The 26,968-nt window shown below is 46.0% G+C and overlaps 1 protein-coding gene across 1 annotated transcript in view; it reads right to left on the minus strand.

Annotated features, from left to right (window-relative positions):
* The window catches only part of LOC136587207 (sodium channel protein type 5 subunit alpha-like), a 509,047-nt gene extending 482,583 nt beyond the window's left edge, over positions 1 to 26,464 (minus strand). The window contains exon 1 of the mRNA XM_066585757.1: positions 25,785 to 26,464. The gene's annotated coding sequence lies outside the window, so the exon portion shown is untranslated. The remainder of the gene's footprint in view (positions 1 to 25,784) is intronic.
* Between the last annotated feature and the right edge of the window lie 504 nt (positions 26,465 to 26,968).

Below are 26,968 nucleotides of genomic sequence, written 5' to 3' on the forward strand. Positions count from 1 at the left end.
CTGGGATGTCAGCAACGATGTACCACAGCGGACCAACTGACCAGCAGTACAACAGTCTGTGCAGCATACCTTGCATCAACAAGTGTTCAATAACAACGGTGCCTCTGGTGACCCACGTCATCACCAACAACACCTCGCAGGGGCCCAGGAAAGACATCAGTGGACTTTTGGCACATTGCAGAAAGTATTCTGGAGTGATGAGTCTCGTTTCCTGCTGAACCATACGGATGGCCGTTTCTGCATCTGGCATATACAGATCAATGTATTCCAACAGGATAGTGGTGGAGGTGTGATGGTCTGGGGAACATCTTCTTGGCTTGGTCTAAGACCATTGGTCATCATACCACAATCCTTGAATGGTGAACCTACAGGGACCTGTTAGCTGACCAGCTGCACCCACATCTTCAGGAAGTCTTCCCCGACTACAGTGCCATCTTTCAGCAGGACAACGCTCTGTGTCATTGAGTTCGGATCACTATGGAGGGGCTGGAGGGACAGGACAATGAATTCTCCATACTGCTTTGGCCCCCAAACTCATCAGACTGTTAGCCCATTGCACATGTTTGGGATCTGCTGTAAAGGGCTGTGAGATCTGCTTCTACATATCCACAAACTGTGTATAGCTGGAGCTGCTGCAGCAGATATGGGTTGAGTAGAGTACAGAAGATGTTCACCACATCTGGAAACTGTTCCCGGATGTCTTAGGCAGCGTTCAAAATGCCGTGTTAATCGCGGTACAGCATTCCCATTGATTTCAATAGGGCCTCGCAGACTGGCACTCAAACATTGGCCTTTATCTTTTGACGAGATACGCTGAAAGCTCCCATAGACGCCTATGGACGCTGAAAAAAGGGAGGGGGAGGGAGTTTAGCTGCGTCCAACCTTGGGAAATGAAGATAGCTGGCTCTATTTAAGCATTAGTAGTCGTTGCGATGATTTCTGCCGACCGAGGGATTTCCGCACTGCAGTGTATTTTTCACCAATATGCCGCAGCTGCCCATGTGAATGGACGAGCCAACGCTAAATAAGTTCGGGAATTGATTGCGGCTAATCTTCATTCATGCAATTTTTAGCTGTAATCGGCCAAGCGTAAACACGCATACTAAAGCTATGATCAGCCCAAAAAGTGGAGCCACCTGTTATTGAGTACAGTAGGTGTTCCTAATGCAGTGTTCATTCAGGGTATAATAATTATAATAAAACACCTGTAACCTACCATGCTTCCCCGGAAATAAGACCCTGTCTTATATTAATTTTTGCTCTAAAAGAGGCATAGGGTCTTATTTTTGGGGGATGTCTTATCATACTTACCTAGCAGGCGCCATCTGGGTCCCTCCCGTTGGTCTCTAGAGCTCCAGCACTCTTGCCTCAAAGCTCAGCCGCCAACAGAAGATCACTTGCTAGTAATAGGGTTCATAAACATTGCCTCCAGGAAGCGATGGCTCTGATTGGTTCTTGAGCGCCACGGCTCAGCCAATCAATGCAGCACTTGAAGAACCAATCACAGCCATCACATTGCTTCATTGAGCGCTTCATTGATTGGAACAACTGCACTGCAATTGAGCCAATCAAAGCCATTTCTTGCTGGAGGTGGGTTTACGGTCCCCCATTTCCAGCAAGTGATCTTCTGAGGACTGAAGCAGGAGCTCCGGAGACCAGTGGGAGGGACCCGGACGGCGCCTGCTAGCTAATGTATTGCTTTTTTATATAGCATATCTAGAGCTTATTTTCAGGGTGGGGCTTATATTTCAAGCCTCCCCTCCACCGAGAATTAGGGTAGGGCTTATTTTTTGGGATAGGTTTTATTTTCAGGGAAACACGGTGATAACTTGTTACATCATCGGTATTATGATTATCATTTCCGCAACCAACTGGCGCCTCCAGGAGATGTCTGCGTATGGAAAACATTGATTATTTGCTTCACTCAGGGCAAATAACTAGTTTCCTGCCCTTGCTTTGTATTAGTACGCCTTGGACAAGGCGAAGTGACTTGTTGCGGCTCCCCGTAGCACGCCGGGCACGGACCCCAAGAAATATCCGGATATCTATATATTCTTCTGAATGGAAGGCGACGCTGCAGACATGAAGGGCTCCATCCCCGCCCCGCAGTATAAGTGGCCGGCGTCCAGTAACATTAGGCATCCTCTGTACAGAAGGAACTTTCAGAAACAGCTTTAATAGCTAAGGGGGGAATTGTAATGGTTGTGGAGCATTAGAGCGCAGCGGCAGGATGAGCGGCCAGCGCGCTGCATTTCCTGCTCTCTGTGGCATTACCTAAGATCCCTAATGCTGCTTTATGTCTTCATACTAGATTGATACGCTAATAACCAGAGCGGCCGCTCCACCTGGAATAGAGCTGCCTATGTGATGTAATATAACCCCGCTGTCCTTCCCTGGGCGCAGAGTCTTCGACCTACTGTATATAGCAGGAGGGATACAGAATACCTTCTACCAGCCGTATCCACATATGAATGACCCGGACGGACACTAGACAATGTCTGACTAGGGCTTGGGGTGCATTCACATGGCCGATCTCTATGCGTTGTGAGATGTGCAGGAATCGCATTACTTTAAATGGGCCAATTTCCATGGGTGATTTTTCTCTTGCAGTCCTACTTTTTGGTAATATCCCCCATTCAATGGACCTCCAAAAAATGAATCGCATCACACAGGCATGTCATGCAATGTGCACACAAGTGCAATGCAATGTGTTTTTCTTGCAAAATGCATGATAATCGCAGGGGAACAGCAGGTTCACAAGCGCAATATTACCCCAGGTTTCTCACAGCAATATCATGCTCGCCAGTGTAAATGCAACCTAAATATGCTGCATATAAGGGCTTATTCACACGTCTGTATATCATCCGGGTTTTCACACCCGGCTGATATACGGTGTGCTTTTCTGCAGAGGGAGGAGGTAGGCCGGGCCAGGTGCAGTGCACTGAGCTCCCGCCCCCTCCTGCAATGGGAGGGTAGGAATAGGGGCGGGGCTAAATTCTGCCCACTCCCATTGCAAATAGTGTTGAGGGGCTGAGAGGGGGCGGGAGCTCAGTGCACTGCTCCTGGCCCGCCTCCTCTACCTGCAGAAAAGGACACCATATATTGGCTGGGCGTGAAAACCCAGCCATATACAGACGTGTGAATAAGCCCTAACCCACATATTTTTTTACACGTGTAACACAAAGCATTGATCCGCCATTGATTTACATTGGGCATTCAGACTTTGGTTTATTTCGTGTTTTTTACAACCTATTTTGGTCCGTATTATTGGACGCAATAAGCCATTGAAGTCAATCGGCCTGCGTAATTATGCCAGAAATTAAAGGAGCCTATTGCAATTTTTGCGCTAGTCACAAACACAATGCTCGCACAGGCAGAAAGAGATGCAACACGCACAGAATTGGCTGCATTTGTGTGAGTGAGCCCTTAGGCCATATTCACACGACGCGCAGAACTACTTCCAATGATACATTATTTCCACTGGGTTGGTTTATTCTGCTGCACAAATAGTGTCAGGTGGAAGCGCTGAAGCCGGGTTTATCTATACACAATTCTAGGACTTGCCATGTGCGATGCCCCACATATCTCCCAGCGCACGGACACGGCGCGGCACAGGTTGTGCTGGAGAATCTTGGGTGCAACTCGCTGTCGTATAAATACGGCCTTATCCACATCTGCTGCACAGACATAGGACCGCTAGTATTCCCTGTTGTCAGTCATTTGGGGCTGAATGCAGTGCTCTTAGGCTGAATTTACACGGGTGAGGCCATAGGTCAGTGAAGATCTGTGAGGAGCTTAAGGTGCACTTTGGTATTAAAAACCATGCAATTTGCATTGATGTTCACGTGTTTGTCACGTGTTGTTTACATGTGGTTCCAATAGGTGAAATAGTAAAAGACATCAAACCCGCATACAAATCACACGACATGTAAGTGTGACGCAATGTATTTTTTCACAATCTCATAGAAAATAATTGTTGATTCTTCAACAGGAATCACTCAAATATAGGAAATGATGGGAATTTTCTATCTCGGGGCTCATTCACACAGGCGTCGAAACCACGCAGAGCATAGCCGCGCAAAAACAAGGGGGGCGTCTGACTCACGTGAAAATCGCTTGAATGGATGACCTTTCCGTGCTGAACTCCCGAGCTGTATCAGCGTTGAAGCAGCGCTGATGAGCGATGGAAAACGTGCTGTTGTTCAGGAGTTCGGGGATGAGAGGGAGGAAGCAACCCCGAATTTTCTCTGAAAAGCAAGTTTTTCCTCTTTAAATGTCCCGCTGTAAGCGCCTGTTAGTCCCCGTCGGGGATGAGGAGAAGCCCTGCTGGTGACTTCCTTCACCCCTGCCGGGGATTCCCTTCAGCCCCCTGGGGGTTCCCTTCATCGCGGGGATGAGAGGACTCCCCGGGGTTTCCCCCTACACTTCCATATAGTCTGTGTCTTGGAGGATCATGGCTTGTCATTCCATCACTTCTGTGCCTCACACAGCTCTCAGTCCTTTCAAATAGAATCCTGCTGTCCCACAAAGGCCGCTGCCACATTCTTGGCGCCCTTCCACAGCCCCTTACACACTCAGGATACTGCTGCTTCTACTCTGCCCCTGCCGCACTGTCCGCTTTATATAGTCCTCCTGCAGTCCTCTTGCAGGACCCGTGTGCTGGGGGGGCGGACTCAGCGCTGCATTACGTCCTAAGGAGGGGCTGCCCTGCTAGTGACCTGTAGGACCTATGGGCTGCGGAGGACTCAGCGCTGCATTACGTCCTATGGAGGGGCTGACCTGCTAGTGACCTGTAGGACCTATGGGCTGCGGAGGACTCAGCGCTGCATTACGTCCTATGGAGGGGCTGACCTGCTAGTGACCTGTAGGATCTATGGGCTGCGGAGGACTCAGCGCTGCATTACGTCCTATGGAGGGGCTGACCTGCTAGTGACCTGTAGGACCTATGGGCTGCGGAGGACTCAGCGCTGCATTATGTCCTATGGAGGGGCTGACCTGCTAGTGACCTGTAGGATCTATGGGCTGCGGAGGACTCAGCGCTGCATTACGTCCTATGGAGGGGCTGACCTGCTAGTGACCTGTAGGACCTATGGGCTACAGAGGACTCAGCCCTGCATTACGTCCTAAGGAGGGGCTGACCTGCTAGTGACCTGCAGGAACTGTGGAATGGGAGCGGGTTTACCAAAGATGGGAGTAACTCTATTATCTAAAACCCAGAAGAAGAAAATCCTGGGGCCTGGGGGGTCCAAGATGACAGAGCCCATCTCGCCTCACTCAGGAGTGGCTCCTGAAAACAGGCATCCTCACAGTCTCTCAAATCAGAATTTCTGGGCTTGCTGAAAAGGTCCAAAATTCCAGAGCTACAGAGGAAGAGGTCGCCGTCCAAAATGCTGAACTTTATCTCCCCCAAAGAGATCCTTCTCACAAAGAGCAGCTCTTTCTCTCAGATGGGAAGGCATCCCGATGGCTGGTGTCTTCCAAATACTTCCAATTCCACAATCCTAATCCCTGCAAGTCAACCACCTCACCTTCAGAGAAAACGAGACCTTCCTTTACCTCGAAAACTAATCGATCTCTCATGTTTAAGAAGTAGAAAAAGAAACTGCATCGTTTCCATGAAAGTTATCGAAAGAAACCAAGAAAGCTAAATTTCCAGCAGTTCTACAGAAACCCACCAGGAGTATACATGTTTTCATGCTAAATGTCAATATAAGAGATCAGATCTATGGAAAGAAGCAGCGGTCATACGTGTTCAAGGAACGCACTTCGAAAAGAACTGTTGTCCCCAAGTCCTCAATATTCTACAATCTTTATGGCTAATGGAAAGGAAGAAGGCAGGGGTCCTGGTGGCAAGACGAAACTCAGAAGATTTTCAGCTGGTGGACTCGGAAGTAGATAACTTGTGCGGTTTGTACAATGAATGGGCGAATGCTGACATTGGGGAATATATCAGCTCAAACTTCATCACAGGTCCGATTTCTAAACAAAGTAGTGAGGAAAGTTAAGAAGATACAAAAAGTATCCCTACTGGGTGCGGGGCCTTTAATTTAGTAGCCGACAGAGATATAGATTCCAAAGGATATCTAGCCTTCTGTGTCTTCATGGATAACCAGACAGGAGCTGTACCATTCTTTCTGATGCCTTGATGCACAATCCAGAGAATATTCCCTTCTTTCTACTAGGCACAGAAACTTTTGTAGAACTGGCAGGTTTCTGGTTGATTATTTCCTGGTGCAGAGAATGAGGCGAGCTTCCACTGGAACAATCTGATGGTCAGACCATGCCCAGTCCTGTTGACTCTTACAGTATCTATGGCCAATCATATAGGCAGGGTCTGGCATAATAATCCGTACTTAGTGGGACATCCTGTGCACCAAGAGAAAATCAAAAACTCCCTTCAGTACTTTTTGCATAATGATTTGCCAGAAACGAATCCATTTGTAATGTGGAATGCTCATAAATCTGTAATTAGGGATATTATGATACAAAGGGGCTCAATTTATAAAAAAAAGAAAAGGGTAGGAGGATATCCTCTCTCACGGCATCGATTAAAGGGGTTTTCCAGGGAGAATACTATTTATGACCTATCCTAGTTGATCGGCTGGGGTCCGTCGCTTGGGACCTCAATCAATCAGCTAATTGTGCACCCGCTGGTAAAGGTAAAGTCCCCTGGTGCATGCACCGAGTCATGACTGACTCCTAGGGTGACGTCACATTGTGACATTTTCTTGACAGACTTTTAGCAGGCGGAGGGGGGGGGGGGGCAGGGCATTGCTTTCCTCAGTCAACTTTTACCCTCAAGCAAGTTGGGTACTCATTTTACTGACCACAGAAGGATGGAAGTCTGAGTTAACCTTGAGCTGGTTACCTGAACCAAGTGGAGATTGAGCGCACAACCTTCAGGTCGTATGAGAGCTTAGGACTGCATTTTTGCTACACCACACGGGGCACTCACTGACAATACTGCAAATACACAGGAGTCTGAACGGAAGTCTCTGCTCCGACCTCTGAAGTTGCTGATGCTTGTAACTGCAAGTGCATCTCTCATTGAAATCAATTGGAGCCATGTCTGCAGTTAGAGGTCGGAGCAGAGACTTCCACAGAGACGTCCGCTCCTTATGCCCCAACCCCTGTGTATTTGTCACGCTATCAGCAGGCGCAGAATCAGCTGATCAGTTGGGGTCCTGAACATCGGACCCCAGCCGATCAACTATTGATGACCTACCCTGTGGATAGGTCCTCAGTAGTATTCTCCCTGGAAAACCCATTAAAGGAGATTGAGAATCTGATTGGGACAAAGCCCACCCTGGCTCGACAAAGATTTGCTGAAAAAGCAACATGAACTTCGGGACGTATTAATGGCAGAATATCCTAAAATATCCTACTATTCAGTCCCATAATACATGTAGCAGGCTGATGGCACACAGAGTCAAAGAAAACAGGTGAGAAGCCAAAGTCCCCCTCTGAATAGAACTGAACTTCAAACATAAAATGTGTAATCCAAAAGATATCGCCAAAATTATATGCAATTTCTACCAAAAAATTATATAACCCTAAAAAGATGTACGCACCCCAAAATGGTGCTATTAACAACTACAACTCCACCCGCAAAATGCAAGCCCTCATGCCGCTCCATTTACAAAAAAGTGCCGCGCCTCAGAATAAAAGTAGGAAAACATAAAAAAGTATATAATTTTGATATAACCATAATCACCCTGACCACAGAATAAAATGGATGCCTCACTTTTGCTGCACCGTGAACGCCGTAAAGACTGAACCCCTCACCCCTCCCCCCCCTCACCCCTCCCCCACCCCCTCAATTGCTTTTTTATTATTATTTCACTTCACCCCACTTACAAGTTTTTAAACGTCTTTTAATACATTACATAATACACTGAATGGCACCATTACAAAATACAACTCGTCCCACAAAGACCAAGCCTCTTAGGGCAATGTCAACTGAGATGTGAGAAAGTTATGGCTTTTGGAAGAGAAGCAGGAAAAAAACAAAAAAGAAGAAGAGGTTAGAGACAAATCAAAAGAAGAAACTTTCAAGCTCCGAGTTGAGGATATCCAAGTGAGCCCGTCGACAGTGAGAACAGCTTCAAGTTTAAAAAGTGCTAAAAATGATGGAGAAGGAATATCTCCATGTCTGCAGCGCTGTTTGCATCGGCTTAGAGCACCAGTTGGCCTTGTGATCATTCCCCCGGGTATTATCCCTGCCCCCCGGGGCCCGTGGTACTGTTTGATTAACCTGCGTTCTTTTTTTAGCTGTTGTTTATAATTTGTTTGCTCAGTTAATGAACGGAGAAGCAGACCGGCACGGCCACTCCGTATACTGTAAGCTTATATCATGCATGACCACCGCCACCATATATACACCTTCTCTACGGATACTACACACATACAGCACAGTTATGTGAGACTTACCTTCATATTATGTGGAGTCAATAGCTGATAATGATGTCATGGGGTGATAAGTAACGGATGGCATGTATAAAGACAATGGGAGTAGCTCTCCCGGACTTGGGATGTTTCACTGTCAACAGAGATGATGGAAATAAGAGATAAGTGCTCCGTAGTTTTGTATTTCCTGTGTGTTTAAAGTGGATCGGTCACTAGGTGAGTTCTTTATACTGGTGCTAAAAGCCGTCTCACATACTGCCCATTAGGGGGTATTTCAATCATCAGGAATCCTCCTCCTGTATCCTCATCTCTTGTCTTCTAGTTTGTAGTTGGGGCAGTTGCTCTGTAACAGTTTCACAGCTGCTCCTTTAGAGTGGGGTCCGCTGATCACACTGCTGCAGCTCAGTCTGGCTTGGAGAGGATTTCCTGATTGGTTAGCCTCTCTTTAAATACTCCTGGCTTCTGCAGTCTGTTGCTGGTTATAGCATAAGCTATGTGCATTTATATGCAGTATTCCTTGTAGGTTTCTAGTAACTTGTTCATAGTCTAGCTTGTTTCCAGACTGCGTTGTCTTGCTCTTATGGTTATTTCTAGTTTAGCCTTTGTTTCTTAGCCTTGTACTTTCTTGTATGCTCTTTCTCTATTTGTATATGTCATTGTCTTGCTTCTTAAGTCATCTTTTGAGCGATAATTGTTATGTGTAAATGTGCCCATCTTTCACTTTTTTACCGAACAATGGATTTCAGTTCAGCATGAAATGCATCATTCAGCAGAACAGCTGATAAGACGGACCGCACGCTGTCTCAGCTGTCAGCCCCGTGGCAGAACGAAGGGAATTTATTTATAGAATAGATAGGTGGTCTGTTCCCTGATTATAGCTAATGGGGGGGGGGGGGGGGGGGGGAAGCTCACACACTACTAATTGGTACTAATAGGCATTAGTACCAAATAGTAGTTTATGCGAAAATGATTGCTCAAAAGCCATCTTTTGAGCGATTATCTTTTTGTCTAAATGCACCTTTAAGTGTGTTCTGCTCAGTTTGTGTTTCTTATCTGACATCTTATTGTGTGCCAGGGTCAGCATTTCCATTAGAGATATCTTCAGGGACAGTAGTGTCTGGTGTTAGGGTCAGTGTCAGGGATAGATTAGGGGAAGATTTAGGGAAAGCTAAAGTTAGGGTCAGTTATTGTTAGCTTGCTATTATCTGTTCACCATCATCCCTCTGCTCCAATATCGGACTACCATCATCGGTTTGTCCAATCATGTGATTACCATCAGCATTCTGCTCCTGTCATCTATTGGCAAGTTCTTGGTCTTGCATCTTTGTTACTTAGTAGGGTCAATACCTACTTCACATTATCACTCATTTGACTGCTTGATTGTGGCATAATTCAACCCTACTGTAAGTCCTGGGGTTATTTGAGTACTGGGAGCCACCGTTAGTAGTCAGGAAAGGCGATTACTACACATGGATTTCAGTTCTGCCATCTTGTAAAAGGGGGGGGGGGGGTTCTGTTGTGAAGTTTATTAGTATAGTTGTTACAATCTGCTATAAGATTCTGTTCCTTTAAGAAAATGTAAAGGGAGGAGGAGTAACGCTGCTGTGACCGCGTGTTCCTGTGAGACTTAGACTGCATAAATGTGCTGCTTTCGTGGGTTTTGCCAGTTTCTAGAAGTTGCAGAGTAAAGTAAGATGCAGGTTGTTTTATGGATTTCTGCACCCCAGAGCCTTAACTGGGAAGAAGACTGATGAGTTCCGCTGGCCACCAAGAAAGAGACTGTGTTCAAGAATTCACGGTCACAGCAGTGCACTCCTCTAACCCATCGCTGCCTGATCTGTGCCTCCAGTTGACTCAAGATGAAGTCTCCTGCTATCGCTTTGGAGCAACCACCGACGCAAGATGTGGTCTGTCCATTAACAACTGCGCTACATGTTCATTACTGTGGGGAGGGATGGAACCAGGCGGCTCCTGCAGGGCGGCCTCCATTGTATCTGAACCTCTCCACATACCGCCCCCACTACCACCACTGGTTGACCGGTCTATCCCTGGACTTTTCTTCACCGGCATCGTTAGATGGGGACTAAAGTCTAGTGTGTAGTAAGAGTGAAATGTTCAGCGTCTGACTGAAACCAGCCAGCAACATAAAGTGCCCAGGACCAACTCATGGCATCCTTTAAAGGGTTTCATTGGTTTTGCAAAGGTTGGTCAATTTTTTTTACACAACAGAGGAATGGGACTGGGACAGAATTTAAAGAAAGGCGCTTCAGAATAGGGTTTTCATAGGGAATACAAGTATTTTCTTAAACAGATACCTGAACAAATTCCCTTATGGTGTCAAAACACGTCTTATACCTTCTGCACGCGTCATCACTGGGGGCGAAAGGAAGAAAACTGAAGAGCGAGGTGTAAAGAGTCTGAAGGACGTGAAGGTCATCAGTACTTATTAGAGACCACATCTTCTATGTCCCCGACTGCTGGTGTGACCATGGAAGGTGTAGGTTGGCGAGCGCTCACTTTGATGTGGAGTCTCTTCATTTCCCGCTCGTCTCACCCTGAATTAGAACACATAACTTTTCATTTTTCGTCTGACAGCGTGACGGATGGCATTAACAGCTGCGGCCGTGTGGTCGTAGGAAGCAGAACAATGTGAAAACCGCGACTACAACATTAACACGAGAAAACAAGTCAGCAAACAAACCAACCTTCTGAGCCCTGCAACCCTGCACTGATTGATTCCTGGAGCTCATGCACGGGGCCCTGGTGCGACGGCGAGGGGCAGCTGTCGTAAAGACGCATGACACGCAAGAACGCAGCCGTTCCATCCCTGACTGGGAAAGAAGCGGAAATGCCAGGAGCCCTATGGCACGCCACATTCCACCTGACAGGCTGCAGGAACTTAACACTTCTGTCCCTGTGCTGGTTAGGCCCTTGTACAATACTGCGGATGGAAGCTTCATCTATCTAAGACGTTAATTAGCAATGCATTCGGAAAGCCTACAGACCTGCTCACTATTTAATATTGTGTTATATTGTAGTTTTGTGCAAATTTAAAAAAACAAACTAAATTAAATTAATCGTTCGCTCTGCACTCAATACCCCAAAATGACAAAGTCAAAAGAGAATGTTAGTTTTTTTGAATATATCCGCCCCTGCATCTCACATTGCTTGAGGCCTCATGGACATGAAAACCTGCAAGTTGTAGAGCCCGATAATATGGCGGTCATACAAGCATATGAGGCCTTATTGTATCTCTGCAAGTCTCTCAGTTCAAAGGAAGTCCACATGAATATGAAAGAAGGGAAACCTTGATTCCAATGAGTTCTTTGCTCTAGAACTGCTTCTTGCAGTGAATACCTCCATACATACTGCATGGGACTGAGCCTGTATGGCAGCGCACTGAGGGGCTGTGTGGCCACCATGCTCTGCTGGACAGGCTCCTGGTCCGTGTGCATGCCGGCCGCCTGCAGACGAGCGGGTCGGATCCGGCGGCGAGAATTCTCGCCGCGGGACCCGACCCGAGCGCCTGCAGAGACGAGCGCGTACTCACCTGTGCCCGGCGGCCCCGGCTCTTTCATGTGCCGGCTGACGGGCAGCCGGCGCATGCGCAGACCGGAGCCGCCGGCCGGGTGAGTGACGTTTCTGTGCGAGGCTCTGTGAGCCCCGCACAAAAATAGGACATGCCGCGGTTTGTTTGCCGCGCGATATTTCGCGCGGCCATCTGCATAGGAGTGCGTATTGTAATGCACTCCTATGCAGGCTTTGAGCGGCGGGAATCCCGCGGGAAATCCGCCCGTGTGCAGGCGGCCGAATGATTCACTGTTACTAGCTTTTATTTTTGTATTTAAACTGGTTTTATATACAGGTTTGAAGTGATTCAAGTATGGCGATATAAAAGGAAAGACTTCTACTTCTCCCTGCTGGATCCACTTCAGTATAAATCAAGTTTTTATATTAAACATTTCTTAAGACTTGTTGGCAACTTTTTTAAATTTTTAATGTCACGATCTAGATTTACAAAAAACTCTGAAATCCTGCAGTTCTCACACTGACCACTAGGCCTAATTATAGTCTGACACTTCCTACTCTGTAGAGAAAACTTCTCAGCCGTCATCTGATTATCATCACAGGCAGGATTACACTGAGAGGTAAACCTATACCTAGCTGTAACATGGATACAATGTTCACAATAGATGTCACAGCTCACCTCCTCCTCTGCTTCCTACACATGAAAGAGCATGCCCACAGCACTCTTCTATAGTAGTCTATAGATTATGGACACAGCTTATCTCCTGCCCTTTCCTGCATAGGCCACACAGCATGCTCTCTTTCTTATAAAAGTCATTGGTGATGGTCGAGGTTCACCTCCTCCCCCTCCCTGATCACAAAGCCCCCAACTATAATGCTTTATTCATAGTACTGAGTTCCCTATATGGAGAGGAGAAGCCTTATGGGCGCCCTAAGGCTCCTGGGCCCGCCTGCAACCGCATCCTCTGCATCCTCTATAGTTACGCCAGTGATGGGTATAGCTCACCCCCTCCCCCTCCCTGCACAGGTCACAGAGGATGCCTACAGTAATTTTCAGAGAAAGGTGACAATCCTAGACCCATCATTGGCTGGTGTAAATAGGCTGAGGTATCTGTTGAGCATGTAAGTCCATAATAACAATAGCTTTCTTTAGGGGGCAGGCACTTGTTTGGGGTCACATACTTTACCACTTGTGTGGAAACAAAGAGTCGCCGATGGACCGCACATGGGGCTTATTTACTGTTCAAAATGTCCTACATGCCTTGCCCCACATTTACTAGGTGTTTTTAGACACTTTCAGACAGTTTTTCTGACTTGTCAGGGCCTAAATGGGCCAAGTAGCTGATAGTCTTAAAAGTCGACAGATTTATCAATCATCAGAGGCACTGTGATAAACGGGCGCATTTTAAGACTGCCTAACCTTAGCGGGTATTAGTAAGTGCCCCTATGTACATTTATCACAACTCCCCGAACCGGAAATGCTTTGTATCCCCATTGATGATAATGGGATTAGCCGGCATTACACCCATGCCCCTCCATACTGATAGATCAAGAAGACAGTCACTTGTAACAAAAGGACCCTAGAAGGATAGATAGTAACATGGAAACCGCAAGGAGTCTCTTCAGTCACTGGAGGAATGAGGCCTGTAGTTCACTGAAGCCACATGTCCAGTGATGTCAGAGAGGCATGTGGAGGCCGAGGGATGGACGTCTGACCTGTAATCTACACCTTACCCGCAGGATAGAAAACTGCAAACCAAAGAGCGATTTATGTCCCCACTGCCCACAACAAAGTGCCGGACCAATGAGCGCTCCAATCCGCACTCCAAAGAGAGGAATCCCGGTGCTGCGCCGGATCAAACACCAAGTCTGCATGACTGATGCACTCATCTACACAATGAAAAATACCGGACAAGTCCTAATATATCTTATATCGGCTGCTCAAAGCGGAAGGCTATCCTCCCGGAGGTAGTATGAATATTTCGGAAACTTTTTTATGCAGTGATGAATGCAGGTCGATATATAATGGATTGGGATGCTCCCTAATGAAGAATGAATGGTGCTACTGCTCCAGATCAGCCGGTACGCTCTGCCTCCCTTTACCTGCCCCAACGTCACCCAAAAGGTCTGCTCCCTCCAATAATTGCACACTGGCTGTTTGTGATGACCGGAAGGGGCCCATTTACAATAGGTTGGTGGGCACCACCCTGCTCAGTCAGAAGGATGAATGCCACATGGAAGGTACTCATCCGCCTGTTGGAAATGAGTGCAGGAAAAGGCACTGCACAAGCAACTCTATAGGAGCCCCCCTCAGTACGAGATACGGTGAGTGGGAACTGTGCCAAGCGCTGCGGAATACGTTGGCGCTATACAAATAAAGTTTATTATTATTATCCTTAGTTAGGTGGCGCCCTGTGTGGAATTTTTTTTTCAGCTCCTATATATATTGCTCTGACAGGCAGTCTGCCTATATTCTGCTTGCGTGGAAAGCAGCAAGATAGCAGCAGACTCACAACAGGACAGCTCAGTGAATAAATACTGTACCAGAACCAAGCTCAAAACATAAATGCAGTCCCAGAGCCAGGCTAAGTACATAAATATAGCACCAGAATCAAACTAACAACATAAAGACAGTACTAGAACCAAGCTCAGTACACAAATACAACCCCAGAACCAAGCTCAGTACATAAATACAACCCCAGAACCAAGCTCAGTACATAAATACAACCCCAGAACCAAGCTCAGTACATAAATACAACCCCAGAACCAAGCTCAGTACATAAATACAACCCCAGAACTAAGCTCAGTACATAAATACAGTAGCAGAACTAAGTGATGGTGTTGCAGGGGTGCCGATGGGCTGACAACAGCACCTCCGACCATCAGAGGGGAATGATTCATGGAGCTCCACAAGATACTGCTGCATAGATTAAGATTGTCTGGCCAGATGGACCTAAGAGTCAGGGGGATCATCTCCAACCTACATCCACCCGGTATCCCCTCTACAAAGTGGTAGGCGCCCTGTGCGACTGCACGGGTCACAAGTAGCTACGGCCGGCCATGGGTGGGAAAATGCTGCAATACCAGGATTTATAGATTTTTAGTGGGATTTCTAAAAAATAGAATTTATTTATAGCAACTTGTATGAAGTCAGAAGTGGAGAACCGGCCAATCAGCACAGAGCGGCCATGTAAGAAAACTGTGGAATAATGCCGTGATCTTAACTAACCTCCAAACACAAGGATGTGGGGAGCTCCGAGGCCGGCCGCATTGTGGAGCCCATAACATGGGAAGCACAGCAATCTGATAGACCCTATTAAACTATCAGTGTCCTTCACACACACTCTGGTCTCTCCAAGCAATTACCCATCCGTATGTGGTCGCGCCAAGAAAGTGACCAATAAATCTAAACTCAACGGAAGAGTCTCAGAGACATCTATGTATGGATATCTCAGAGCAAGTATAGGAGTTTACGGGGAGGGGATATTACAAGATGAGGAAGATGAAGGCGGACCACTAGTTTTGCACAGCGATATTAAAGGCAATGTCAGCTTTCTTGTACAAGCAGCGCCACGTGTGTCCATACATTGTGGATGGGGTTGTAGCCGCCATGTGTTTCTAACCCTAGACAATCCCTTGGTCCAGGACTCCAGCCAATATATACGAGCACTGTAACATCCTGCATCTAGTTCTGCATTTTGGTAGTTAGTGATACACTATCTTACCAGAAGCAATTGGACCCCTGAGCAAGAATCACAAGTATTTATTTCCATATGCTAATACTTAGTGGGGCTCCTTTGGCCCCGATGGCATTGGATACTTTGTATACGTTCCACTAACGTCTGATACATTTCGCTGGTATTCCCTCCATTCATCCCGCAAACATCTGTTATGTTCTCTCAAAAAAGATACATCAGCCGTCTACAGTGATCAAGGAGAGTCATCATTGCATAATTGAGCAATGGAAGAACATTCTATGGAGTGAAGAATCGCGTTACTCCGTCTTCAGATCAGATGTCCGTACCTGGGTGTGGAGGATCCTGGGGGACACCTTCTACCTGAGTGTGGTGTGCCAACAGTTATGTACGGCGGAGGGTCCGTTATGGTCTGGGGATGTGTTACGTGGCATGGTCTCAGTCCGTTGGTTGTAGTGACAAGAACCATGAACACGGAGGTGAACCCTGACCTTCTAGACAATAATGTGCTGCTGACAATGTGGTAATACTCTGGGAATGGTCGGCCATACTGCCAACAAGACAACGCGCCTCGTCACAGATCCAGCGCTGTTTTACATTGGTTTGAGGATATGGATGTCCCACGATTTGACCGGCTGCACAGAGTCCTGACCTGAACCTACTGAACATCTCTGGGATGAACTGGAACATCGGGTCAGGAAATATGAACAGTGTCCATCTTCTTTGAGAGAACTCAACAGACATTTGCAGAATGAATGAAGGGAAATGAATTCTACTTTTAATTCTTGCTGAACTGCCCTATTACTTTTGGCAGGATAATGTAACGCAACTGTTCTCAATAGGTAGACCCAGATTTTGCTGCAATTTCTAGAATGCCCACCCAACCCCCCCCCCCACACACACCCCCACACACACACACACACACACACCTTTTCTGAAGTAGTTGATAGTAACAGTTTTCCAACTGTCGGTCGGCTGAGATAACTCTAGGTCCATGATCGGCACACCGGGGCCCTGTTATATGTCACATGCTGCAGGCGGTTGTAACTTTTTTAGGCTTTGGAGCGCATTTATTATGGATATTATGTCAGATTTCGGGAGTAAAAGTCGCACCCTTTTTTTGGTGCAAATAAATTGAGATTTACTACTGATTTGCGCCCAAAAGAACAAATGTTCTGCCTTTCAATCCACTTTTCAAGAGTGTCTAGAAAACGGGGGCGCAGTAAAGTGGAGCGAGGCTTTTAGAGACATTTCTGGCATATGCCAAACAATTTGTGGCAATCTTACCCCAGCAGTCGGGGGTATAAAAAGATGCCAACCAACCCCCGCATGTATCTGGTTTCATACCAAGCATATGGAATCTAAAGGAAAACCGTCATGACATGCTCCACCGGACTCCACGTGTCGTAGTCTCCCTTCGGCAGTGTGGTTGCGGGTGATAGCAGTACGAATGTGCATTTAATTCAATATTCCTTAAAGCGCAATTGTGTTTTCTAAAAACCTTTGCCACGTCATAGGGAGATATTAAAAGCGTTTATCACCGGAGCTCCGGCTGCTGAGCTAGAATGACCCAGCCGAAACACTCATCTGAGCAGTATCGCTGCTGACTAGCTGAAGACGGGGCCATAGACTTTCTAGTGAGTCTGTCTTCAGCTAGCTAGCAGTGACAGCGCCCAGACACTTCAGATGGCTCCTCCTAGTGATCCATGGGGGGTCTCAGCATCTGGAGTTCCAGTGATTAAAGCTTTTGATCTGTCCCTACAACATGTCAGAAGTTTTTAGAAAGTGCAGTTGCAATATAAGTTCTAGTTCCTTGTTCTAGTCTAGTTTGTTTTTGTCATTGTCCTCTTGTTCTTATAGTTATGTGTAATCCAGTTTTGTTCAATAGCCTCGGTTTTTGTATCTGTGTAGCTTTGTTGCACTAATTTGGTGGCTCGTTTGGCTTCTTGTCTGGGTCCTAGTGCCCTCTTGTTCTCATGGACAGTATTCCAAGCAGGGATAACAGTAGAGGTAACTGAGGGCTACTCAGGGACAGTGGTGCCTGGTGATAGGGACAGAGTCAGAGAGAGAGATTGGGGAAAAATGTAGTGGAAGCTAGCATTAGGAATAGAAATTCTCTGGTTGTTTTTTCTGTACTATATCATCTGCTGTCCAATGCCTGCATTCTGGTGGGAGTTCCAATGCTCAGATCCACACCAATTTAACATTGGCCATCTACCCTGTGTTAATGTCCTTTTAACACAACAACATGAATCAATCAAACAACATAAAATCCATAATTAGTTATCAGTGATTTGTATTTGTTTTCATAATACTGTAAGGGGGAATGTCTTCTAGGCACACACTAAGCATCAGAGATTATGTTATTTTCTATGATTATTTATATGTCCTCTGTATGCAATATTATTAAAGCTTTGCTGCCACCTTGTGGCCAAAAGGTTTACTGCTTATTGAAATTATATATTAAAGGCGTTGCACCACAATTGCAAGTTATACCCTTGCTGATCGTGGAGGTCTTATTCCTTAGATCCCTGCCAATCTTGAGAACAGGACTCATGTGTCCTGCTCTCCTGTTACTGCAGGGGTCGCTTCTTCCCCCGCACTGACGTTAGCATGAAAGGAGTGCTGGTCAGGCATACGTGGTCAACGCTCCATTCATTCCAGTGGGGCTCATTGAAGTAGCCAAGCGGCAGCCACTTGGGTATCTTCACAGTCTTACTAAAAGTGAATAGAGTGCTTATACGACCAGTGCTCCATTTAAGCGGTAACCCTGCCCTGAAAAGGGCAGGGAACACAAGACCCCCTTTCTTGAGATCAGCGAGGGTCTTAACAGTGAGACCCCCACCAATCAGAAAGTTGTAGAAGACCTACGGACCCTTATGATTGCCTCCAGCCTGACAGCATGCATTGACTTAAAAAGGATTACAGAACTTTAGAGTTGCAAAAAAGTTTATTGGTTCCTGCAGTAACCAGTGCCCTGAGCAAGGGATTGCTGTCACACTCCAGTTCCAAACTCCTGGAGCCCCAGGTCCTTTGTGTATCCTCCACCTGAACCCCTGCGACAATACATGAATCCTATAAGCATCCTGTGTATTACTGGGGTCCAGAAAAAGCCAAAGTCTATTGCACAGTATCCGGTACCCATGCTAGGCGGCCGGTGCAGACCCTCTCACCCACTTACACCATGTTGCTGTGATGCGTTTACACATGGCTGCCCAGCATCACATTATTTTTCCAAGGTTGAGCAGCAACGCCAATGTGCAAAGAGTGGAAAGAACATTTGGAATTGAGCTTTGTCATTTAAAATGATGTAAGTCAGCATATGACAAGTGCAAATCCGAGCTGGCTTCCCCAAAACACCCCACTACTCCCAATACTGACCACACAGGATATGTCCTAAATATGGACTTTCAAACATTCCAAAATGACATTGATAGGAGCTCCATTCTCCGATGTAGCAGAGATGAGTCGGTCATTAACATACACATAGTAAAGACTATGCAGTCAGCTTACCCACAATCCTATGTAAGACCACGTAGCATATTGTGATATCGGAAGCCCTGGAGGTAGCAAGCTTAGCTTCATTACAACCGGGCCAATTCAGCTTTTCTATCTCTGTCTTTATCGCTTTCAGTATAAAGGGTACGATTACACGGGGGTCAGCGGTTTACATTACTGCTTGTGTTTTCACAATAATATAATATTATCAGCACATACTTCAAAAATCAGCTTTTGTCGTGTATCTATAGAATAGGTGATAAAAGTCTGATTGCTGGAGGTCTCACCACTATGACCTCTAACAAACCCGGGAACAGGGGTCTTATGTCCTACTTTCCTCCTCACTGGGGGCTCGCTGCACCCCTCACAATAAGGAGGAGATTAAATGGAGTGCTGCTACGCCATTCAATTCATCTTCAATGGGACTGCCAAAGATAGCAGAATGCTTGTACTTTGCCATTTCCGTCAGCGCCATTGAAATGTATGGAGCAGTGCCGATCCATTCAATCTCTACATCACTGCATACTTTGGGTGGTTTTTCTATTGATGGCCTAGGGCAGTGATGGCAAACCTTTTAGAGACCGAGTGCCCAAACTGCAACTCAAAACCAACTTATGTATCGCAAAGCGCCAACACGTCAGGGGGCGGGGCTTATCACGACGTATGATTTTTACCTCCTTCGTTCTTAAAAGGACACGGCAGCTTCAAAATAGACAGCGTGCAGATTTTGACTGCTTTTGAATGTGGAAATGCTGTGGAATTTGCTGAGGAAATTTCTGCTGAGGACATTCTGCATCATTTCCACCTCATGTAAACATATCCCAGCATTGATATTGACCCCCTCTCCCACCCCCAGAGTGGCTTTAGTGGTTATAGTGACCCCGCACAGCGGCCCCAGCCATAATAGTGACACCGCACTGCGGCCCCAGTCGTAATAGTGACATTCCACAGTGGCCCCCCCTCCTCTGCTTGGCGCTGTTGCTGGCACTGTGCCCAGGAGCACACCGTTACGTGCTGCCGGACACCTCCTCCCCTGCTCTCACGGAACAAGTAGTAGATGTCAGAGGAGGAGGATCCCCGCTGCACACTGACATCACAGTGTGCGCCGGGATTAGCGCCTCTAGCAGCGCTGCTGAGTGAATAGCAGCAGGGGAGCTGCAACACCCCTGCCGGTATTTACTAATGTGGTGAGTGGCCGACAGCGATGAGTGCCAGCTAGGAAGGCTCTGAGTGCCGCCTCTGGCATGCGTGCCATAGGTTTGCCACCACTGGCCTAGGGTATCTTTAGGATAAGTCATCATTACATGGTTGGTTGGGTTCTACCACTCAGAATCTCCCCCGATCTGCAGTGCTGGAAGCAGATAGCGCTGACAACGCTTCATCATCCAGATTTGGTACTGCAGAAACAGCTCCCATTGAATTATACTGTACTATGGACAGAGCAGTCTGCTTTCTGCTCTGTTCAGCAGCAGGGATCAGCTGATCGGCAGGGATCCTGACCCCGACCAATCATCAATAGTAAAAATGCCCAAAGTCCTGGAAAACCCTTCTAAGGCCTTGGTTACTATATCCTAAAGAGTCCAGCAGACAATCTCCTTCACTTCCTTGTATGAATGTAAATACAGAAATAGTTGTCAGTCACTCATAGGACCGCCCACTGGACTCCTCAGCCCCAATCACTGACACGACCGCCCACTGGACTCCTCAGCCCCAATCACTGACAGGACCGCCCACTGGACTCCTCAGCCCCAATCACTGACAGGACCGCCCACTGGACTCCTCAGCCCCAATCACTGACAGGACCGCCCACTCGACTCCTGAGCCCCAATCACTGATAGGACTGCCTACTGGACTTCTCAGCCCCAATCACTGATAGGACCGCCAACTGGACTTCTAAGCCCCAATCCCTGATAGGACCACCAACTGGATTTCTAAGCCCTAATCACTGATAGGACCGCTCACTGAACTCCTCAGCCCCAATCACTGATAGGACCGCCCACTGGATTTCTAAGCCCCAATCACTGACAGGACCGCCCACTGGACTCCTCAGCCCCAATCACTGATAGGACCGCCCACTGGATTTCTAAGCCCCAATCACTGACAGGACCGCCCACTGGACTCCTCAGCCCCAATCACTGATAGGACCGCCTACTGGATTTCTAAGCCCTAATCACTGACAGGACCGCTCACTGGTCTCCTTTACCTCAATCAGTCACAGGATTGCTCACTGAACTCCTAAGTTCAGAGTTATCAGGTATTTAAGTCAATGAATTACAAGTTATTGTACATGGTTTCTCACAAATCTATATTTCAATCCCCTCCACTCCTCCTGCTCTATAGCACTCCAACCCCCAACCCAGACTGCATGTACACCACGGCCGTTCCCTTTAATTTTACATTTAAATGGATTCACATTTTTTTCCGTACTGTAAATTGCGTAACTGATTTTAGCGTGGAGCGTATATAATGGAAGAAGTCCTAGTCATGTCTGGACAGAGCACATTGCTGCCCCCAGGGAAGGGACTGTCATTTGTGCCCCTTGGGATTGTTAGGCAAAAAGTCTCTGACCTGAGAGTTGACTAATCCTAAATAAATCACAAGGAGCTGCTGAAAGGAGGCGCGAGCCGAGAACAGGAAGAAGATAGCAATTAACATTCCCGCCACCTCTGCTTGGATATATTTGGTTGATGTACAGAAATGTTTTGCCCAACTAATTGATCCAAATCTCTGAACTGAATCTGTACTTCTCCAGTTCCGAACTAAAATCCTTCTGCAGTAATGAAGGTAATTAGGTTGCGGGTGCGAGTCTTGTCCTGTCTTATGCCCGATCCAATCTTACTGTGCTTCTTCTAGATGCCAGTTCTATCATTTATACATAGATATCTATATACAGGGTGTAGTCAGCAGGACGGATCCAGCACTATATCTCAACACTGATGTCCTATATTGAAGTAACAACAGTGTGCTTGAGTAGGAAGGCATGGATGCGCTACATGATGGTATAACACACAGGCCCCTGGGGGCGCTATAACATGGGTTTCAATTCTGTGTTGTGGCCCCTGAAAGAGAGTAATACCCAATTGCAAAGTTGAAGAGTAGAACGTGAGAAGCGGAAAATTGCTTTGCGCATCTCTCCGAGTCCTGTGGCACTGCTGCTATGACTGAAGACATGAAAGCGTACCCTAAGTAACCCCCTTCTGCTACGACCCATTAATGGGGCTGTTGCATAGAGCAGTCCAGGACTGATGCCATTATTACAGGACAGTGTTAGTCAACGGCAAGGCACTGATTCAGTGCAACTTACTAGTAAGAGCCGACCCAATCAGAAGACAATGCAAATTTCAGCTTGAACGTGTGGGTTGGAATTTGGTGCAATCGCCTCTTTGGGCCTCTGTTCATTCTAGGTCAGTAGTTGAATCTCCTGTAGGTGTTGGTGGAGGACTTCCTGGACGATCTGCCGCTATTATAGCAGAAGGAGGCCACTTCCAGTAAGCTTTCCTTACTGCAGTCATAGCAGCGGTCCCACGGGACTTAGAGAAACACGGAACTTTGCAATTGGGTTTTACTCTCTATCTCTTTTAAAGGGGCACAAAACCAAATTGGAATCCATATTCCAGGGCCCCCAGGGGCCTGTGCACCATACGATCATGTAGTGCATCCATGACTTCCTATTCAAGTATGCTATTGTAATTTCTATATAGACCATCAGTATTGAGATATAATGCTGGATCCAGTTTTTTTACTTCATCCTATATATTCCGCAGTGCTTTAAAATGAAGGGGAGCACATCACTTCGAGTTGACTGGGTTGCACACATTGATTACCATTTCCCAGCATGCTAGTAGTCAGCAATGCACGTTAATAATATGTTCTTTATGGAGTGAGCAGACCAAGGCACATCACAACGATCCCAGTACAAGGCATTGCAATATATCCACACACCAAACACAATCATATATACACATGTAGCCGAGCTGAGTTTAGCAATGGATCGCTTATTTTACCTAGGACTGCAGGTGAAGCTCCTAAGCTCTGAGAGATCTCACTGGTGGACATAATTCCAAATGCAGCTGCTACATCTTGTTACTGTTACACCCATGAGGATACATGACTCCAGACCTGCATCCCTGACTACTGGATTTCCTTTCATAAATCCCCCTTAAATTTTGATATTGTAACCGGAGAAAGAAAAAACCTGAATCCATATTGATAAGTCAGTTTAAGTTTGCTGTATGGGAGAGCAATAATGAATATGCACTCCTCCAAATACAGGCTGACATGATGTCCTGTCCACTTCTACTAAGTGTTTTCTTAAGTGAGTTCATCGAATATTGACACAAGACTCTGAGTTCCATCAATCATAGAAGTAAAGCTATAAACATCAGCAGTATTCTAGAGTTCCTCATCAGCCGGCTTTAGATTGCTGACATATGCCATGGCGTTGTACACAGACCACGTTCACATTGATCTTTATTGATAGCTTGAAAGCAAAGACGTAATAATAGTAAGTTAAACAAACAAACACCAACAAGATAAACAAGAATGGTTTTAGTAATGCTGATGGTTAACCCTACATATTCCAGGAGGCTTCACAGACACTGCAGAGCATCGATCATAACGAGTGTTACTATTAAAAGTGATTTCAGATATATGAATGCCTAATAATAATATAAGAGAGGATGTAATAGTAGTATAAATGATAAAAGCAGAGTAATAATAATGTATCAATATCGCAAGTAGCAACAACACATTCAGTGAATCACACAATAAGAGTGATGATGAAAACAATAGTTGTAACCAAACTACAAGAGAACTCGGGCAGCTGTGATTATAACTACTAGTAGTCTATTATCACACTATTATGTATCACTGCTATCACCAATAGCAATGTCACATCCCATTGAATCATACAGTAACAGCATGATAATACTAGTATAATGATTGTAGTAGTGGTGATAATCGGAGTATAATATAGTAGAAGTGATGATAGTAATAGTACGGCAGAACGATACTTGGAAATAAAACTCTAATATCACACCTAGTAGTCATTATAACCAGATTATAAGTACATCACCAGTAGCAATGCACACCCTTGTAAAAATGATACTAGCGTATCATAGTAACAATACTAGAATAATAATGGTAGAATGATAACAGTATTAGCATGACACAAGTAGAAATATAGTATATGTAGTATAGCCTAACAATAGTTTGGCACAAAACTATAATAATGGAGGTTTAGTGCAGTAGTTATAATAGTAGTAATAAGAGCCTGATTATAATAATATCAACTGAATTTACTATACTATCAGGTAACAATAGCTATAATGATAGTATAATGATACTAGTGATAATAGTATAAATATAGTATTAGTCTAACAATAGTTTTGCACTAATAATGGAGTTTTAGTACAATAGTTCTAATTGTACAGTAATAGTAGTTCTAACAGCCTGATTATAATAACATCACTAGTAGTAACGGCACATCCGAGTGTATTATACTATACCATCATAGTAACAATGACAGTAGTGATAATAGCAGTATAACAATAGTATAATGATACTTGTACTAAAACTATAATATATAGTGCAGTAGTTATAGTAGGCTAAGAGTGGTTATAAGAGTCCGATTATAATAGTATCACTAGTAGTAACGGCACATCCGAGTGTATTATATAGCAGTATAATAACAGTGTGACGGTAGTGATAATCGTAGTATAATGATACTTGTAACAAAACTATTAGAGTACAATAGTTATAATAGTACACTAAGTGGTTACATGACTAGCAGCACCCTAGTGTATTATACTGTTACACTATACCATCATAGTAACAATAGTATAATGGCAATGGAATCTACTAATAGAGGTGCAGTCCGGCAGTTATAACATGACATTGCCAGCAGTTCTACCAGCGGGGTGATCATCTCATCAGCAGCAGCAGGGACACATCCCTGCATGGAGGGAGCAGCAGCACACTTGCAGGGTAATTCGGTTATAGAATCACATGGCAGGATGAGATCTGTCCTGTGCCATTACTGCTGGATAACAACTTCTGCTGGGCTTTTGCACCCATCCCATGTAATCTAATTCCACAGTAATTATTGTGGAGGGAGCAAATAAAAGCTGAGTGATAATGGATGATGATTCTCCATGCAAGGTTCCAGCTGATGTTAGGGGTTGTGCTCATTTTTACAGTCACTACAGAGTCTGGGATCTCTTCCAGATAACATGGTATAAATCTGCTCCTCTGTCTTGTCTCTACTCCAACTTTTTGAGTTGACAGATACAGAAGTGATTACATGGAAGGGTGTGAGGATCAGTAAGCTCCTCACCCCAGGCAAGGGCAACATGCTTATGAAGGCACCCCAGGAGCTGCTGACTCCAGAAGTCATTGCTTTCCTGTTAGGTGAGGGTATAAGAGATCGGATACTTACAGTGCTGCTCCAGCTGGTCTAGATCTGGAGATAAAGTCCACAAAGTGTTCTGCTCTAGCTCTGCTGTTTAGTCCAATTAAAGACCCAGCTCATGTTGCTTTTGTGGGAGGCACAAAATGTGGGGGAGTCCACCCCTAGCTGCTGCTCAATGCCAGGCTGAACTATGCAGAAAGGCAAGAGGTTGGTCCAGAGAGGGGGGAGAAGAGAAGAACATTAATTACCTGCTGAGGCTTGTGTGACTGCAAACCCTGCGAGGTTTTAGGATGTGTGATCTCAGATCAGCAGCTCAGGACTGGTCTCAAGGTAACCACTCCCTATGAATGAGCCAGGCAGCAACTGCCTTACAGAGCTGGGAGGTCTCTGCTATCAGGCACCAACAATTGGTCATCCAAGCTTTTGATGGAATTTCATGATCCTTGCAAGACAGAGTCCAGTGCCTCAAGGGTCACCATAAAGTCTATACATGCAGTCCTCTTATAAACTCCAGGTTACTTTAAAGACCTTCTAAACAAGGGTTCTTGCAACAGTCAATTCAAGACCAGGTTGGCCATAGTCATAAGAATCCTCCCCCAAGTCAACAGAAGTGAGTGCATTTCATAAAAGCACAAATTTCATAGAAGTGATTTTCATAGAAGTGTTCTACAAGCCAACACCAGAAGCCAAGCATTCAGCCTCCTCAGTAGAGCCATCACGACTCCTTCCTTCATCAAGTCTCCAGCCCCCTGGATCATCCCAGAAGTTCCACAATAATCCTTCCAACTTTTAAAAACCTCAAGCACAAGTCTTGCCAAACTCTTGTGTTCTCTACCAGCTGATGGTGGCATCAGAGAGCTCTTCCTGTCATCCAGAAGTCACCAGCTCCTCTCCACCTGACAATGAATCCCGGGCGCAGGTGTGAGAGCTTTACCATCTAACCATTATAATAGGGACAGCAGGGACTCGTCAGCACAAAGATGACAAGCTGGAAGATTCTCCAGGCTGGAGTCACTCCCTCCTCCGAACCTCCCCTCCAACTAATTCAGGAGGCATGTCAAGGCTGGAGTCATGGTGCCACCTAGCAGCTGTCAGAGGAACTGCAGCTAAAGAACACGAATAGACAAAAAACTACCGTAGATAAAATGCACACAGACAGGGGCGTAACTATAGGGGATGCAGGGGATGCGGCTGCACCCGGGCCCAGGGGCCTTAGGGGGCCTGTAAGGCCTCTCTTCTCCATATAGGGAGCCCAGCACTATGAATAAAGCATTATAGTTGGGGGCCCTGTCACAAGTTTTGTATCGGGGCCCAGGAGCTTTCAGTTACGCCTCTGCACACAGATGTAGTAACATATAACATAACATACACATAAACCTGTTTGGGCGCACGGTCTCTGTATAGATGTGCACTTGGGAGATTCTGCATGACA

This window comes from Eleutherodactylus coqui, chromosome 12 (genome assembly GCF_035609145.1).
Source record: "Eleutherodactylus coqui strain aEleCoq1 chromosome 12, aEleCoq1.hap1, whole genome shotgun sequence".
Lineage (NCBI taxonomy): Eukaryota > Metazoa > Chordata > Amphibia > Anura > Eleutherodactylidae > Eleutherodactylus > Eleutherodactylus coqui.